Genomic DNA, 17078 nt, shown 5'->3' with positions numbered 1-17078 from the left:
CCCCCAATCCCTCCCAGCATCAGAGTCTTTTCCAATGAGTCAACTCTTCACATGAGGTGGCCAAAGTACTGGAGTTTCAGCTTTAACATCATTCCTTCCAAAGAAATCCCAGGGCTGATCTCCTTCAGAATGGACTGGTTGGATCCCCTTGCAGTCCAAGGGACTCTCAAGAGTCTTCTCCAACACCACAGTTCAAAAGCATCAATTCTTCGGCGCTCAGCCTTCTTCACAGTCCAACTCTCATATCCATACATGACCACAGGAAAAACCATAGCCTTGACTAGACAAACCTTTGTTGGCAAAGTAATGTCTCTGCTGAAATTTCAATATGCTATCTAGGTTGGTCATAACTTTCCTTCCAAGGAGTAAGCGTCTTTTAATTTCATGACTGCAGTCACCATCTGTAGTGATTTTGGAGCCCAGAAAAATAAAATCTGACCCTGTTTCCACTGTTTCCCCATCTATTTCCCATGAAGTGATGGGACCGGATTCCATGATCTTCGTTTTTATATATGTCTTAGAATTAATGAAATATGATAGCTTAATTCCATGCTCAGCAAACAACCTCTAATTATTTGGCTTCATATGAAACTTCAACCAACTTCCAAATCCTTCCATTATTACAACCTTGTGCTGTGCTGTTCTTGGTCACTCGGTCGTGTCTGACCCTTTGCAACCTCATGGAGTGTAGCCCGCCAGGCTCCTCTGTCCATGGGGATTCTCCAGGCAAGAACACTAGAGTGGGATGCCATGCTCTTCTTAAGGGGATCTTCCCCACCCGGGATCGAACCTGGTCTCCCAAGTTGCAGACGAATTCTTTAATATCTGATCCACCAGGGAAGTATTACATACAACCTTAGTTCACTTATTTCACAGGTACTTTAGATATAAGGATCAACTTGCAAAATTATACAGAATACTGCAATTCTTGACTCGAGGGAAAGTGGGAGATTATTAGTCCATAGCTCTCACCAACTTGCACTCAGCATATTTTAACAGGTAAGCCAGACTTTGCAGTATGAGCTTCTCTCTCTCTCATAGAAGATAGGACCCCACTTTCCTGAGCATTAAGGATGCCTGGGCTTTTCTGGTGAGACCTGGTGTGAGCTCCTGTCCCAGGCACCACCTCCAGCCTTTAAATGGTTATTCAACCCTCAGGTATCCCTCTGGAGGAACTCCCTGGCCCCCCTCCACCCAAGCCCTAGGACAGATTCCACAAGCAGACCTTCCCTTTGAATTTTTCTCAGTTTTTGCCTCATCTTTACTTTGGACTTTTTCTCTCTTTTGTTTAACAAATGTGTCATTCTGGACAGCTGATCCAACTGCGCCTCTTAATTAAATTTATTCTGTTTCCCTCAGGCCTTCTCTTTATAATTAGTTTGCAATTTCGGCTTTCCAACATCAGTCACTTTTTATCCTATTCCTCCAAGTCTAAGATGTCAAATCCTTGTTTTCCTTTTTTTTTTTTTTTTTTTTGTCAATTCATTTCTGGTCCATCATAAAGCCATCATCCACAGAGCCCTGTTTTTCATCAACACACACAAAATCATTTTTCAGATAATAAAAAAAGGAACGTGGCTACAGAGGGCATAGACTGCAACATGTAGCAACATTGTTTTGTAACATTTATCCAGACACCAGATATTATTATGCTGAGAAGTGTACGTGAATTAACCGTATAATCCTAAACACAAGCAAGAAGACAAACTGAACTAATGATAAACACTGAGGTTTGGTGGTGGTGGTGGTTTAGTCACTAAGTTGTGTCCAACTCTTGCAACTCCATGAACTGTAGCCTGCCAGTCTCCTCTGTCCATGGGATTCTGAGGCCTGGAGAGATTGCTAATTCATCCAAAGTCATAAAGCTAATGGGTCCAGCAGCCCAGACTGAGTCTGTGTTTCTGGCCACAGAGCCTAAACTCTGGGCTTTCATACTTCATTTCCTGGACATCTGCTTTGACAAGGCACTGTTCTAGGCGCCAAGAGGGAGACAGAAAAACAGAGAGAAAGCAGCTTACATTCCAGCAGGTGACAACAGATTGTCATAATACTAGCACCTGGTAAAATGCAATTTGCACTCAGTGAAATCCAAACCAAACCCAGAGCATAAAGAATTCCAGCTGCAGAGACAGGAGGGCTTCGAGGACGAACTGGCATTTGAACTGCACTTGAGTGATGGGTAGAATATAATGAGAAAGCTGTTAAAAGGAGCAGAAAGTAGGCTGAATGCCTAAGGGTCTAGGGGAGGGAAGAAAAGGAAGCTGGGAAACGGTTATTTATTATTGCCTGTCACTATTTGTGATTCTGCTTCTTAGGTTCATGGTCAGCCCAAAGTCAAGCTCAGCACGGAGAGCCCGCCCCTCCCGTCAGGTCGGTCTGTGAGCTGCTGCCATTCCCCAAGCAGCTGCAGCTCTGCCCCAGGTACCAGGTGCCAGAGGCTGTCACTGAATTCTTAAAAGATTTCTTCGGAGTCTCTCTGCCTGCGATCCTCTCACTTCAGCTCACATCCCGACTATCATTTCATTCTTCACACTTGCCCAGCCTGGAAGAGGTGGATTGTGCTGAACAATGGAGTTATCACCACAGAATGACAAGAACAGCGGGACCCTGCAGGATCACTGGGACCAGGGGTTATAAGAAGGGAAAAAAAAAAAAAAAGCAAAAATACCTGACAGCCTCTGGGCAAATCTGACCCCCACTGTTCAGCTGGCACAGAGTACCAAAAAGGTTGGCATGTCTCAGGTGGGTCACGGGCTCTCCATTCCCTGCCATACCTACCTCTGCCTTTGTCTTACAGAGTTCCTTGGTCACCAGAAAGCACTGAGTTCTGATTTATGAGCTGATGAACACATGACTCTTGAAAGAAATAAGTTCTGATTTACAAGCTGATGAACACGTGACTCTTGAAAGAAATAATGCCACCTTAGGTAGGTTTATTCTTTTTGTTGCAATGGTAAGTGGGATTGTCTCATGTATTTCCCTTTCTGACCTTTCATTGTTTATGTATAGGAATGCTAGAGATTTCTGTGTATTAATTTTGTAACCTTACTAAACTCATTGATTAGCTCTAGCAGTTTTCTGATAGCGTCTTTAGGATTCTCTGTGTATAGTATCATTTCATTGGCAAACAGTAACAGTTTTCATTCTTTTACAATTTGGACTTTTTTTTCTTTTTCTTCTCTGATTGCCATGGCTAGGGCTTCCAAGACTATGTTGAATAATTAGTGGCAAGAGCGGACACCCTTGTCTTATTCCTGATCTTAGAGGAAATACTTTCAGTTTTTCACCATTGACAATAATGTTTGCTGTGAGCTTGTTATACATGGCCTTTATTATGTTGAGGTAGGTTCCCTCTTTACCCACTTTCTGGAGGGTTTTTAATCATAAATGGGTGTTGAATTTTGTCAAAAGCTTTTTCTGCACCTATTGAGATGATCATATGGTTTTTATGCTTCAATTTGCTACAATGGGGCATCACATGAATCAATTTGTATATATTAAAGAATCCTTGCATCCCTGGGATAATCCCACTTCATCATGCAAGGTTTCAGTTCAGTTCAGTCGCTCAGTCATGTCCGACTTTTTGCAACCCCATGAACCGCAGCACGCCAGGCCTCTCTGTCCATCAACTCCCAGAGTCCACCCAAACCCACGTCCATTGAGTCGGTGATGGCATCCAACCATCTCATCCTCTCTCGTCCCCTTTTCCTCCTGCCCTCAATCTTTCCCAACATCAGGGTCTTTTCAAATGAGTCAGCTCTTTGCAACAGGTGGCCAAAGTATTGGAGTTTCAGCTTCAACATCAGTCCGTCCAATGAACGTCCAGCAAGGTTTATAATCCTTTTAATGTGTTGTTGGATTCGGTGTGCTAGTATATTGCTGAGGATTTTTCTAGGACATGGAAGTAACCTAAATGTCCACCAACAGAGGAATGGATAAAGAAGATGTCGTGCATATATATAGTGTAATATTAACCAGCCATAAAAAGGAATGAAAATACATCATTTTTAGAGACATGGATGGACCTAGAGAGTTTCATACAGAATGAAGTAAGTCAGAAAGAGAAAAACAAACATTGTTTATTAACACATATATGTGGAATCTAGAAAGATGGTATAGATGATCTTATTTACAAAGCAGAAATAGAGACACAGAAGTAGAGAACAAATATGGATACCAAGGAGGGAAGAGGGATTCAGACGAAGTGGGAGGCTGAGATTGACTCATATACACTATTGATACTGCATAGAGGGATGGTACAGGGAGGGAGGAGGGAGGAGGGTTCAGGATGGGGAACACGTGTATACCTGTGGTGGATTCATGTTGATATATGGCAAAACCAATACAATATTGTAAAGTTAAAAAAGAAAAAAAGGAGAAAAAAGAAAAAAAAAAGAGTTTGATCATCTAAAGAAAAAAAAAATAGGTAGCTAATGAGAACATACTGTATAGCACAGGAAACTCTACCTGATGCTCTGTGGTCACCTGAATGGAAAGAAAATCCAAAGGGGAGGAGATATATGTGGCTTACTTATTATGCTGTACAGTAGAAACTAACACAACATTGTAAAGCAACTATACTCCAATATAAACTAACTTTAAAAAAAAGAACCAATGTCCCAATGCCTTGATTAATACTGTTAGTTAACACGAAAGCTGAGAATGAAAGCCCAGAATTTCCTCTCACTCCAGTAATTTTTGCAGCTATACCACACCTACCCACATTGTAAGGGAAGCCGGAGCTTCTAGGATTTGCAGAGAAACTTTGAACACAATATTCACAATATTCAGAGCTTACAAAAGGAATCAACCTCTGTCCTTTTATATGAATACCTCTGTCCTTATGCTGTGTCAACTTGCCAACCCCATAGAGGGCAGCCATTTAATTTTGTTTATGGATACCCAGCTCTATTCAAAAAAAGATTTATTATCTTTTCAAAGATATCTTATTCAAAGATATATAAGATACACCAAGATAAAAAATTAGAGGTAGATGATGAACAGAAAGCAAGGGAATAGGATAGAAATGAGGTTGACATAAGAGACCTTTCATGAGGTCCTATTTGCCAGTTATAGGAAGTGGCATATTTGCCTCAAAATTTTCCTAACAGTTAATTTTTTCTTAGTCTATCATATGATTCTGCTTCCCAAAGATAAACTATTAGGGGGGAAAAGCAATAATTTTTCATAAATAAAGCAAAAAATTTCACTGAAGGGGCCTCGCACTGTGTAATATGACAAACCAGGCACTCAACACCCTCCAATAGATTGTTTTTCATCCGGTGATAACAAAGCGTAATTTACATAGGTTACTTGTGACTTCTAATTTCTGCACAACAAATTCCTGGGGAAACTTTAAGTTTTTGTAAAGTTTCCAGTATTGCCTATGTATTTATTTCATAAATAATTGTCTCACTCACTGATATATGAACAATGTTCAGATATGTATAGACACTATCATGACTATGTAGATGATTATATAGATACTTAAATTCGGCACAGAATTCATAGAGGCTTATCTTCTCATCCTGTATTTGGCGATAGATACTAGAAATACAATTATTGCCCAGGGGGTGATGGTGCTCCACGTGACTTTGTGATAGGGAAACCAACTCCATCTTCAAAGACAGAACCAATACAATATAGTCCTTAACAGCCACATCCATCCCACCTGGTCTGTCCACGTGACAAATAGCTATGTTCTTGTTTTTAATAAATCATTTTATCTTCCTTGTTAAGAGAAATTGAGAAGCATTCATTTGGAGAACTTAATAGATTGTCTATCCTATGAGCCCTTCTCTATGATATTTTTCTCTTGACTAAGAGTTCGAATAGAGCACAAGAGAATTCAGATTTGTAATCCTTGACAATTACCTGGCTTGGCCGCTTTGCTCTTGCCACTTATATTCAAAATGATATGTTTTAATTTAAAGCTGAGTAGTGGATCAGTTGACATTCTTTTGTGAAACTCGAGGAGCCTAACAAAGATATATACCTCTCACCTCCATTCAGAGAGGGGATTTGAGCAATATGTGAGTAGAAAGTTGGGTTTTTAGTCATCTTTATACCTGCATCCCCTACCTAAACTTCACAGACTAAAAAGCAATCTATATTCCAGAAGACTGTAAATAGAATGGCCAAAATTGCTTATCCCAGAATATTACATAGTCAAGTGACTGCTCCACCATTTTAAAATATCGTTCATGGAATGCCTAATTTTAAGGTATGTTATTTTCTATTTCTTTCATGAGAAACATGTGCCACGAGCACTGAGTGAAGTGACTTGCTATGTGAAATTATTAAATATGAACTAATTAAATATTATTTCCATGAAAAATCATTTTTCATCTTAGGATACACAGTCTGTAGTTTTTCTCCTCCATAATAATTAGATGGCATGTTACATTGTCTACTAAGATCACAATATGGAAAACATAGCAGCTTTATATAAAAGAATGTTCATCCCAATGTGCTATCAGATGATAAGAAACTAATTAAAATGAAAGGAAGTCAGGACATAGCCATGCTTTGTCTCACTGAAAAAGCATGCCTATTTGATTAAGAAGCAACCCTACTCACTTGGAGTCTTATGGGATACTATTTTTCAGATGTTTTATGAGTTTAAGTAGTGTTAGGAGAGAGAGGTATTTTGAATTGATTTAAGCAACTTATTGTTTACAACCAAAGACTGATTGAAAGTCAATAAAAATGACAATTCTATATCATTCCTGATAGAATTCTGTATGAAATGTCTCTCTCTATATAGAATATCAATGGCTAAATCCCATGACCCCTTCAGCTAAAATATTAGCTTGAGAAACTCATTTCAAAAGTTAAAGTGACCAATATTTTGAACAGAATGTGTTTTAAGTAACAAGTTTTGGCTAGGAGTTGTAATGTTTATCTTTCCAAAAAATGAAGTCTATTATACTCTGATCATAATCAAATTGTGCCATACCTATAATCTGTCAAGGGCAAATAACAAGAAATGGGCCCATGGTTCAGCATGTGCCCTGAACTTGGGCTGGTGCAGGCAGTATATCCCGGGTGATTTATATTTACTTTGAGCTTCATAATCATAGGTACTGGGAAAGAAAGTTGAGTCAGCGATTAAGTAACTTATTTTTCTTAACTATAGAAAGATGGTAACAACAACCCTGTATGTGAGACAGCAAAAGAGACACAGATGTATAGAACAGTCTTTTGGACTCTCTGGGTGGGGGGGGAGGGATGATTTGGGAGAATGGCATTGAAACATGTGTAATATCATATAAGAAACAAATCGCCAGTCCAGGTTCGATGCAGGATACAGGAAGCTTGGGGCTGGTGCACTGGGATGACCCAGAGGGATGATATGGGGAGGGAGGTGGGAGGGGGGTTCAGGATTGGGAACACGTGTGCACCCATGGCGGATGCATGTTGATGTATGGCAAAACCAATACAATATTGTAAAGTAAATAATAATAATAATAATTTTAAAAAAATAAATAAAAGGAAAACAGTTGAGTCACAATATTAGCTTCAGGTATACAACATAGTGATTCAAAATTTTTATAGATAATACTCCATTTAACAGTAAAGAATCCACCTGCAGTGAAGGAGACCTGGGTTCGATCCCTGGGTGGGGAAGGTCCCCTGGAGAAGGGCATGGCAACCCACTCCAGTATTCCTGCCTGGAGAATCCCATGGACAGAGGAACCTAGTGGGTTACAGCCCCTAGGGTCGCAAAGAGTAGGACACGACTGAAACAATTTCGTGTGCACGCACTATTCTATTCCATTGGTCTGTGTGTTTGTTTTTGTGTCAGTACCAGAGGGTACACAGAACTTGCATCTTCAGGGATCTAGTCAATGGCTAAATTTCCAAGCAAAAATACTCTTCCTATTCTTTGCTTCCCTTGCTCTATCAAACATATAGCAGTACCATAATGAGATGCCATTTCATACCATTAGCATCGCTGGTATCAAAAAAATAAAAACCAGGAAATAACAAGTGTTGGCGAAGACATGGAAAAATTAGAACCCTCATGCATATCTGAGAGTAATATAAAATGGTGCAACCTCTGTGGAAAATGGTTTTATGGTCCCTCAAAAAGTAAAACATAGAATGACTGTATCATCCAGTATTTCCACTTCTGGATATATACCCAGAAAAATTGAAAGCAAAGACTTAAAAGATACTTGTATATCAGTGTTTATGGCAACATTATTCACAGCAGAAAAAGGCAACAACCCTACTGTGCATTAACAGATGAATGGAAAAACTGTAACATGCCCATGAAATGGTATATTATTTAGCCATAAACAGAAATGAAATTCTGATGTCTACTATGACATGGCTGAACCTTGAGAACATACTAAGTAAAATAAGCCATACACAAAAGGACAAATATCACATGATTACACTCACATATGGTACTTGAAATAGAAACAAAGTAGAATACGGTATACTAAGGGCTGGGGAAGGAGGGAACAGGGATATTGTTTAATGGGCACAGAGTGTCTGTATGGGATGATAAGAAACTTCTGGAAATGGACAGTGGTGATAGTTATATGATTTTGTGAAGTACTTAATGCTACCAAGTTACACACTTAAAATTCTTAAAATGGCAAATGTTATGTTATATGTGAAAGTGTTAGTTGCTCAATTGTGCCTGACTCTTTGCGATCCCATGATCTACAGCCCACCAGGCTCCTCTGTCCATGGGATTTTTCAGGCAAGGATACTGGAGTGGCTTACCATTTCCTTCTCCAGCGGATCTTCCCAACCCAGGGATAAAACCCGTGTCTCCTGCACTGCAGGCAGATTCTTTACTGATTGAGCTACCAGGGAAGCCCCGGTATGTTATGTATACTTTACCACAATTTTTTTTTTTATAAATACAGCACTAGAAGCCACAATGCCCACTTCTGACTCTCCCCCATGCCCCACACAAACCATGATTCTATTGGCATTTGCTGCCAGTCCTGGGACCACTGAAAGCACCCCAAGAATCCCTGGAACTGTCTGTACTGGGTAACCCTGACAAATCTGCTGTAAGGCCAGCATGTCCCTGATAGGAAATACTGTGATGCCTTCCAGGTGATGGTTTTAAGAGGCCACTGGGCTCCTGAACCCTCAGTTTTGTTTTTTGGTTTCTTTTTTTAAGTGGTAAAAGTTATTTTTTTTAAATAAAACTGATTTACAATATTGTGTTAGTTTCCACTGTACAATGAAGTGAATCAGCCATATGCATACATATATCCCCTCTCTCTTGGACATCCCTCCTACCCACCTCACTGTCTCCCGCCTCTAGGTCCTCACAGAGCCCTGAGCTGAGTTCCCTGTGCTATGCAGCAGCTTCCCACTCGCTATCTATTTTACACATAGTAGAGTGCATATGCCAATCCTAACCTCCAAGTTCATCCCACCCTTCCCTTCTCCCCATCTGCATTCTCTATCTATGTCTCTATTCCTGCCTTGGAAATAGATTCATCTGTACCATTTTTCTAGAATTCCATATATATGTGTTAATATATGATATTCCTTTTTCTCTTTGACTTCATTGCTGCACTAGTTACAGTAGCCAGGACATGGAAACAACCCAAATGTCCAACAATAGATAAATGGATATAGAAGATGTGGTATGCACACACACACACACACACACACACATGAATATTACTTAGCCACAAAAAAGGAAGAAAATAGGATCATTTGTAGAGATGAGGATGGCCCTAGCATCTGTGAAACAGAGTGAAGTAAGTCAGAAAGAGAAAAAAAAATTGCATATTAACACATATATGCAAGTTATTTTAAACATTATGAAACAATGGCTTGAATTGTGTATTGATACGAATTGTATGACTCTTCAAATTCTATGTGTTTAATTAGGTTGTAAAAGCATTAGTATTATGAGTATGCATCTGATAGAGTAATTTAATTCTTTAAAGCATTTGAATATTATTGGTTGAAAAAAATGGGAATTTTATATAGAACCCCCACTCTCAGAAACATTTAACCTTGAGGAAAACGTTAACCATCAATAAATGAAAGCTTCCATCAAGGAGCTACATTGGTCTAAGCAAAACAGTGCTTTAAACATACCCGAGTGCCTGGACTAAAGAAGAATCCTCTGCTATCATCCAATCTGGGCTTCCCTGGTAATCCAGCTGGTAAAGAATCCGCCTGCAGTGCATTATCCAATCTATCATCCTTCTGGCAGTAAGAGAACAACCCCATCCCTCAGACTAGAGGCTGCTCCATCACATTCCTGACACAGATAAAGCAGTTATATTCTCTCTGAATTCCCTATTTCTCCTGCCCTTGAAGTAAAGGGTAATGGCAAAACCTGGGAATCATCATAGCAAAGCACACAAAAGTACAACAGAACTGTTGGCTACTGTGTTTTCCTCTGCCATAACAAAGGAGGTTTTCTGGTAAGATACTAGGTAAATATAAACCTGTGACTCCCTCTAGGGTTCAGAAACATCCTGGTGCAAATTAAAATATGTGCCACCCAAGTGATGACTGTATCTTCTACCTCTCTTGGCCACAGGAGTAGTTGAACCAGGAACAACGCCTCAGCACCTGCCTCCTTACTCAGTGCATTAGCGTCTCTCGGTGGGTAAGACAATACCTGGAATCAATAATACCTCCAGGACTAGAGTAAGATAACCTGAAATCAGCAATTCTTAGAACCAAGAGGACCTCTAAGTCTATGCGGTCTAGCTCTCTCATTTTACAAATGAAGAAACTGAGGCAAGGAAAACTGTAAAGACCTGCCTGGGGTCACACTTTTCATTAGTGATGGAGAGAACTGACCTTCAGAGGTCTCCACTGTTCATTTGAGTTCACCTTAAGAATATGCTCTGTTGTGGACACAATAGAAGCATCCAGGCTTCTGAAAGGTAGTCGTGGCCTGGGTAAGTTCATTTCATTTGAAGGATGCCTCCAAGTAGAGAGAATATGTTTTTCTCTCTTCGAGCTATTTATTCTGAGTCATTGCTTAGGATGCTGGCCTCCATTTGAATGATTCATGCCATGACAGCCACTACAGACTTGAAACTCTTAAAATGTCATTGGGCCTATGATGTATTGGATTTTACTTAACACAGAGAAAATGCAACTTGTTCAAAAGTGATATTTTTCTATCCCTCTGTGGTTGGGGTTGGTGAATGGTATCATAGGAAATTTCAAATGGAAGCTTTCAGTTTGGGGATTTTTTTTTTCCTGCTAGCAAAATTTGACTAGTGATACAGCTAGTGTATATATTATAAACTAATTTGCTTTGTCACTAGTAAGTAGGAGAATGGTTACAATTGAGTTTGTGGCCTAGACTCCACTGATTTACCAACACTCTATGATTTGATTCTCATCCCAACTGACAGCCTTCTCTACAATGTCTCATGTTACCAAGAAGAAAAAGACTGGATTCAAGTCCAAGTTTACCTTTGCTACTTCTGCAGCCTTAGAAGAACCATCAGCTTTTCTTTATCCTGGTTTTCTCATCTCTGAATTTTTGATACCAATTCCAGTTTTTGTCTACATCATGAAGGATATTGTACAGGAGAGCTGAAATTAACCCATTCACAGATGCTTTAAAGAGAATACAGTTTTCTATCATTTAAGAAAGTAGGTCTCTTAATCACCTTCTCCCCACAGAAAAAAGAAATTATTCATGCAGGTCATAAGGAATTCAGGCTTCCCAAGTGGCTTGGTGGTAAAGAACCTGCCTACAATGCACGAGATGCAGTTTTGAACCCTGGGTTGGGAAGATCCTCTGGAGGAGGGAATGGCAACCCACTCCAGTATTCTTACCTGGAAAATCCCATGGACAGAGGAGCCCGGTGGGCTGCACTCCATAATGTCACAAAGAATCAGACATGACTGAAGTGACTGAACATATGCACACATATAAAGAACTCAAGCACTGTGGTGGGGTAGGGTCCTTGGGTAGAGAACCAAAAGGAAATGTAGCATTTTCAGTAATTAAATCATGTGGTGTGTAAGCACTTATGGGAGCCAAATATGGACTGAGTTTTTGGACAAAAAAGCAGCTATGAGGCAGGGGTGGGTGATGGAAGGAGTGGTGTAGAGATTGAGTGGTAAGGTTACTCTAAACAAAGGACAAATACAGGAGAGAAAAAAGCGAAATATTTAACAAGAGTGGGTGAGGTAATAGAAATGCTAGGAAAACCAGGATAGAAAAATCAATGGGTATCTCCTCCTGCAGATTCCATTTCCATTTAGACTCCTTAGTCTTTACACCTATGTGTAGTGTTAGTGAGTGATTCAGTGAATAAGTATTTATTAAGTGGCACCTACTGCGTGCTGGGCTCTGTTCTAGACCTTGGGAAAATTATTGAATACAACAGATGAAAACTCTGACCTCATATTACTTACATTTTAGTAGCAGGCAGGGGAAGGGAGGAAGAATGAGCAACAAACAGAAAAACAGACATTTTCAATAGAGGTAATTTCAGAGTGCAATTAGTGCCTTAAAACCTAAAGTAGGGCAACAAGATCGATAACGGCAAGTCACAGAAGGGCACTAAATTATCTAGAGTGGTCAAAGGTGGACTCTCTGAGGAGAGGGCATTGAGCTCACAACTCTTTGGGTTGTAAGTGGTAAAAATCCACATCAAGCTACATTAAGAACAGATTTCATTGACCCAAAAGGTGAATGGGATACTGGAATAGCCCTGCGATTGAATGAGCAATTGCAGGGTCCAGGGCCTTGCAGCCTTAAAGATGGGGAGTTAGAGAATACAACCTTCTCTTCTGCCTCTTGCTCCGTCTCATCTCCGTAGCCTCAGATTCACATCCTCCCGTTTAGGCTATGTCAAAAAAGAGAACAATATTTTTCCCAGAGATGACCTCTCAATCCCAGAAAACGGTTTTGTTCAGATGTGAGTTATAAGGTCATCCCTATGGCTGGGATGGTGGGAGAAAAATGAGAGGAAGGAGCATTTACCAGAGAAGAACATGGAAAAGCTCTGTGGACAACACAATAGCTACCAAGATTTGCTACATTCCACCACTTGACTTCCTAACACAAGAGGTACCCTTGCCCCCTACATTAAATTTTAAAATGCCCACCTATCAAAATGCCAGTGTCCCATGTACAATAGAAAACATGCCCACCCTTTCCAAAGCAACAACCTGTCACATCATTTGCTATATCGAATCCCAAGTCTTGTCACAGTCTTGCCAAATAATAAATTTAACCACCCCAACATAGCCAGTATAAAATTACAGGGGAGTGTTATTCACTTCAGTTAAAAATTCCCATTTGGAAAGTGTCGAAAGGAGAAAGACTTCCCTGACTATAGAATAAGTCCTTGAATGAATTTCTCTTCCTGGCCCTGGACACTTGTCAGAAAAGTTGACTATAACCATCGGCCTCCTTGGAAAAGCCTAAGACAGAATTAGTACTTGATACTTGGTGTTAACAGTGAGTCATCCTCTTCCCACAGTACAATTACAACTGTGGTAAGGAGAGCCTTAGGGGTTAAGTAATTATAAGGCACATTTTGCCAGCCTGGGGGTTTCTTTATCAATGTAGTTTCCTTAAAATTCCAATTTATATCTGATTTAATTCTTGAACCGTCTACTACATAGTTACCAACACTAGAGATGTTGTCAGAACATGACCCTTAAATCTGACCTTAGCGAACAATTTCTTTATCAGAACACTGAATTTTCTTTACTTATCAGAACACTGAATTTTCAAAGTCAAGCTCATATAAACATGGAAATTAAGGTTGTGACAGCCTTTTCCCCTGATTTTAGCTGACCCCCCTATGTCTGTAAAAATAAACTACTTTAGTCAATACATTAGGCAGATCTCATTCAGTTGCAAGAAATAGAAATCAAACTCATATTGACTGAAAGAAAAAATATTTTGTTGGCTTCCTAACAAAACTGTGTCCTGATGAAGGTCATGGGAGCAAAAAAAGATGTGCAGGAATCAGGATCTTAGGCTCTATCTGAATTTCTATGTGGCTTTATGATTGGCTTCATCTATAGACTCTGGGTAATAGGAGACAAGATGGCTATCAGTGGTCTCAGACTCAAAGCCTCTGAGGCAATAAACCTCACTGGAAACAAAAATATGCTTAGGCAGAAAAAGAGACACAAACATAGAGAATAAACACATGGATACCAAGTGGGGGGTGGTGGAAGGAACTGGATGATCAGGATTGACATATATAGACTATAGATACTAGGTATAAAACAGGTAACTAATGAGAACATACTGTATAGCCCAGGAAACTCTACTTAACGCACTGTGATGACCTGATGAGAAGGAAATCCAAAGAAAGGGGATTTATGTATATGTATGGCTGTCTGGGGAGGCCTTACAAATCTCTGTGAAAAGAAGAGAAGTGAAAAGCAAAGGAGAAAAGGAAAGATATAAGCATCTGAATGCAGACTTCCAAAGAATAGCAAGAAGAGATAAGAAAGACTTCCTCAGTGATCAATGCAAAGAAATAGAGGAAAACAACAGAATGGGAAAGACTAGAGATCTCTTCAAGAAAATTAGAGATACCAAGGGAACATTTCATGCAAAGATGGGCTCAATAAAGGACAGATATGGTATGGACCTAACAGAAGCAGAAGACATGAAGAAGAGGTGGCAAGAATACACAGAAGAACTGTACAAAAAAGATCTTCATGACCCAGATAGTCACCATGGTGTGATCACTCACCTAGAGCCAGACATCCTGGAATGTGAAGTCAAGTGGGCCTTAGAAAGCATCACTACGAACAAAGCTAGTGGAGGTGATGGAATTCCAGTGGAGCTATTTCAAATCCTGAAAGATGATGCTGTGAAAGTGCTGCACTCAATATGCCAGCAAATTTGGAAAACTCAGCAGTGGCCACAGGACTGGAAAAGGTCAGTTTTCATTCCAATCCCAAAGAAAGGCAATGCCAAAGAATGCTCAAACTACCACACAATTGCACTCATCTTACACACTAGTAAAGTAATGCTCAAAATTCTCCAAGCCAGGCTTCAGCAATACGTGAACCGTGAACTTCCAGATGTTCAAGCTGGTTTTAAAAAAGGCAGAGGAACCAGAAATCAAATTACCAACATCAGCTGGATCATGGAAAAATCAAGAGAGTTCGACAAAAATATTTATTTCTGCTTTATTGACTATGCCAAAGCCTTTGACTGTGTGGATCACAATAAACTGTGAAAAATTCTGAAAGAGATGGGCATACCAGAGCACCTGACCTGCCTCTTGAGAAACCAATATGCAGATCAGGAAGCAACAGTTAGAACTGGACATGGAACAACAGACTGGTTCCAAATAGGAAAAGGAGTACGTCAAGGCTGTATATTGTCACACTGCTTATTTAACTTCTATGCAGAGTGCATCATGAGAAACGCTGGGCTGGAAGAAGCACAAGCTGGAATCAAGATTGCCGGGAGAAATATCAATAACCTCAGATATGCAGATGACACCACCCTTATGGCAGAACGTGAAGAGGAACTAAAAAGCCTCTTGATGAAAGTGAAAGTGGAGAGTGAAAAAGTTGGCTTAAAACTCAACATTCAGAAAACGAAGATCGTGGCATCTGGTCCCGTCACTTCATGGGAAATAGATGGGGAAACAGTGTCAGACTTTATTTTTGGGGGCTCCCAAATCACTGCAGATGGTGACTGCAGCCATGAAATTAAAAGACGTTTACTCCTTGGAAGGAAAGTTATGACCAACCTAGAGAGCATATTCAAAAGCAGAGACATTACTTTACCAACAAATGTCCGTCTAGTCAACACTGGTTTTTCCAGTGGTCATGTATGGATGTGAGAGTTGGACTGTGGAGAAAGCTGAGTGCTGAAGAATTGTTGCTTTTGAACTGTGGTGTTGGAGAAGACTCTTGAGAGTCCCTTGGACTGCAAGGAGATCCAACCAGTCCATTCTGAAGAAGATCAGCCATGGGATTTCTTTGAAGGGAATGATGCTAAAGCTGAAACTCTAGTACTTTGGCCACCTCATGTGAAGAGTTGACTTGTTGGAAAAGACCCTGATGCTGGGAGGGATTGGGGGCAGGAGGAGAAGGGGACGACAGAGATAAGATGGCTGGATGGCATCACTGACTCGATGGACATGAGTCTGAGTGAACTCCGGGAGTTGGTGATGGACAGGGAGGCCTGGCGTGCTGCGATTCATGGGGTCACAAAGAGTCGGACACGACTGAGTGACTGAACTGAACTGAACTGAACTGATGGCTGATTCATTTTGCTACATAGCAAAAACTAACACAACATTGTAAAGCAACTATATTCTAATAAAAATTAATTAACACAATATGCTTTCTTCCAACTTCATTCCTGGTGAAGAGCCATACTGGTTAGTCTTGGATCCTATTCCCTGCCTCTCTAGTAGTTACAGGGCAAGTGGAGAGGAGGGACACAGTAAACTACTCTGTCTACCCAGTGAAAGAGTAAGCGCAAAGTCTGTTGGACCAATACTTTAGCCACCACTGTCCACAGTATTCACAAAACCCGTCAATCAATTAGCCACAGCTCTCCAGGAGAAAAAACATGTTGTTTTCCACAATTAGAAACAAATATTGCCACCGAGTTAGGTGAGTTTTTCTGGTTTGCAATAGGACATTAAGGAACAAAGCAAAGCCTGACACCCCCCACCCCCTACATCACCACTTTCTATCAGTTATTCATTCATTGTCTTATTTGACAAATATTTATGAAGTGGATACTATCTCCCAAGCATTGAGATAAGTGTTAGCTGTGTATTGATAAGCAGCATAGCCATGGTCTTCATCTTCATAAATGGGTATATACACACAATTAAACAAGCAGTCCCATGAAGTGAAGTAAGTGGCAAGGTAAGTAATGTACTTGATTCTGTTAGACAATATTACAGGGGTGTATAACCTAGTCTGGGGTTGAAGGTGGGGGTGGGTAAAGTATTCAGGGAAGACTTCTTGGGAGAAATAATATTTAAAATGATACCTACATGATGAGTAACAGCCAACTCTGAGGGGCAGAGTGAAGTCCCTTTAAATATATAAATATTGTGTGTCGATAAGCTCAGGGCACACATGGAGAAATGAACAAGTTA

At 40.2% G+C, this 17078-nt stretch overlaps 1 long non-coding RNA gene across 2 annotated transcripts in view; it reads right to left on the bottom strand.

Annotated features, from left to right (window-relative positions):
* LOC133239158 (uncharacterized) overlaps nucleotides 1-17078 on the bottom strand; it is a 155948-nt gene that overhangs the window by 13006 nt on the left and 125864 nt on the right. Inside the window, exon 3 of one of the 2 annotated variants that reach the window (XR_009733743.1) lies at nucleotides 11431-11553. The exons of the other annotated variant lie outside the window; for it this stretch is intronic. This is a non-coding gene — a long non-coding RNA (uncharacterized LOC133239158). The remainder of the gene's footprint in view (nucleotides 1-11430; nucleotides 11554-17078) is intronic. 2 annotated transcript variants of the gene reach the window in all.

Source organism: Bos javanicus, chromosome 26, assembly GCF_032452875.1.
Source record: "Bos javanicus breed banteng chromosome 26, ARS-OSU_banteng_1.0, whole genome shotgun sequence".
Lineage (NCBI taxonomy): Eukaryota > Metazoa > Chordata > Mammalia > Artiodactyla > Bovidae > Bos > Bos javanicus.
This window is presented reverse-complemented; position numbering and strand designations above follow the sequence as displayed.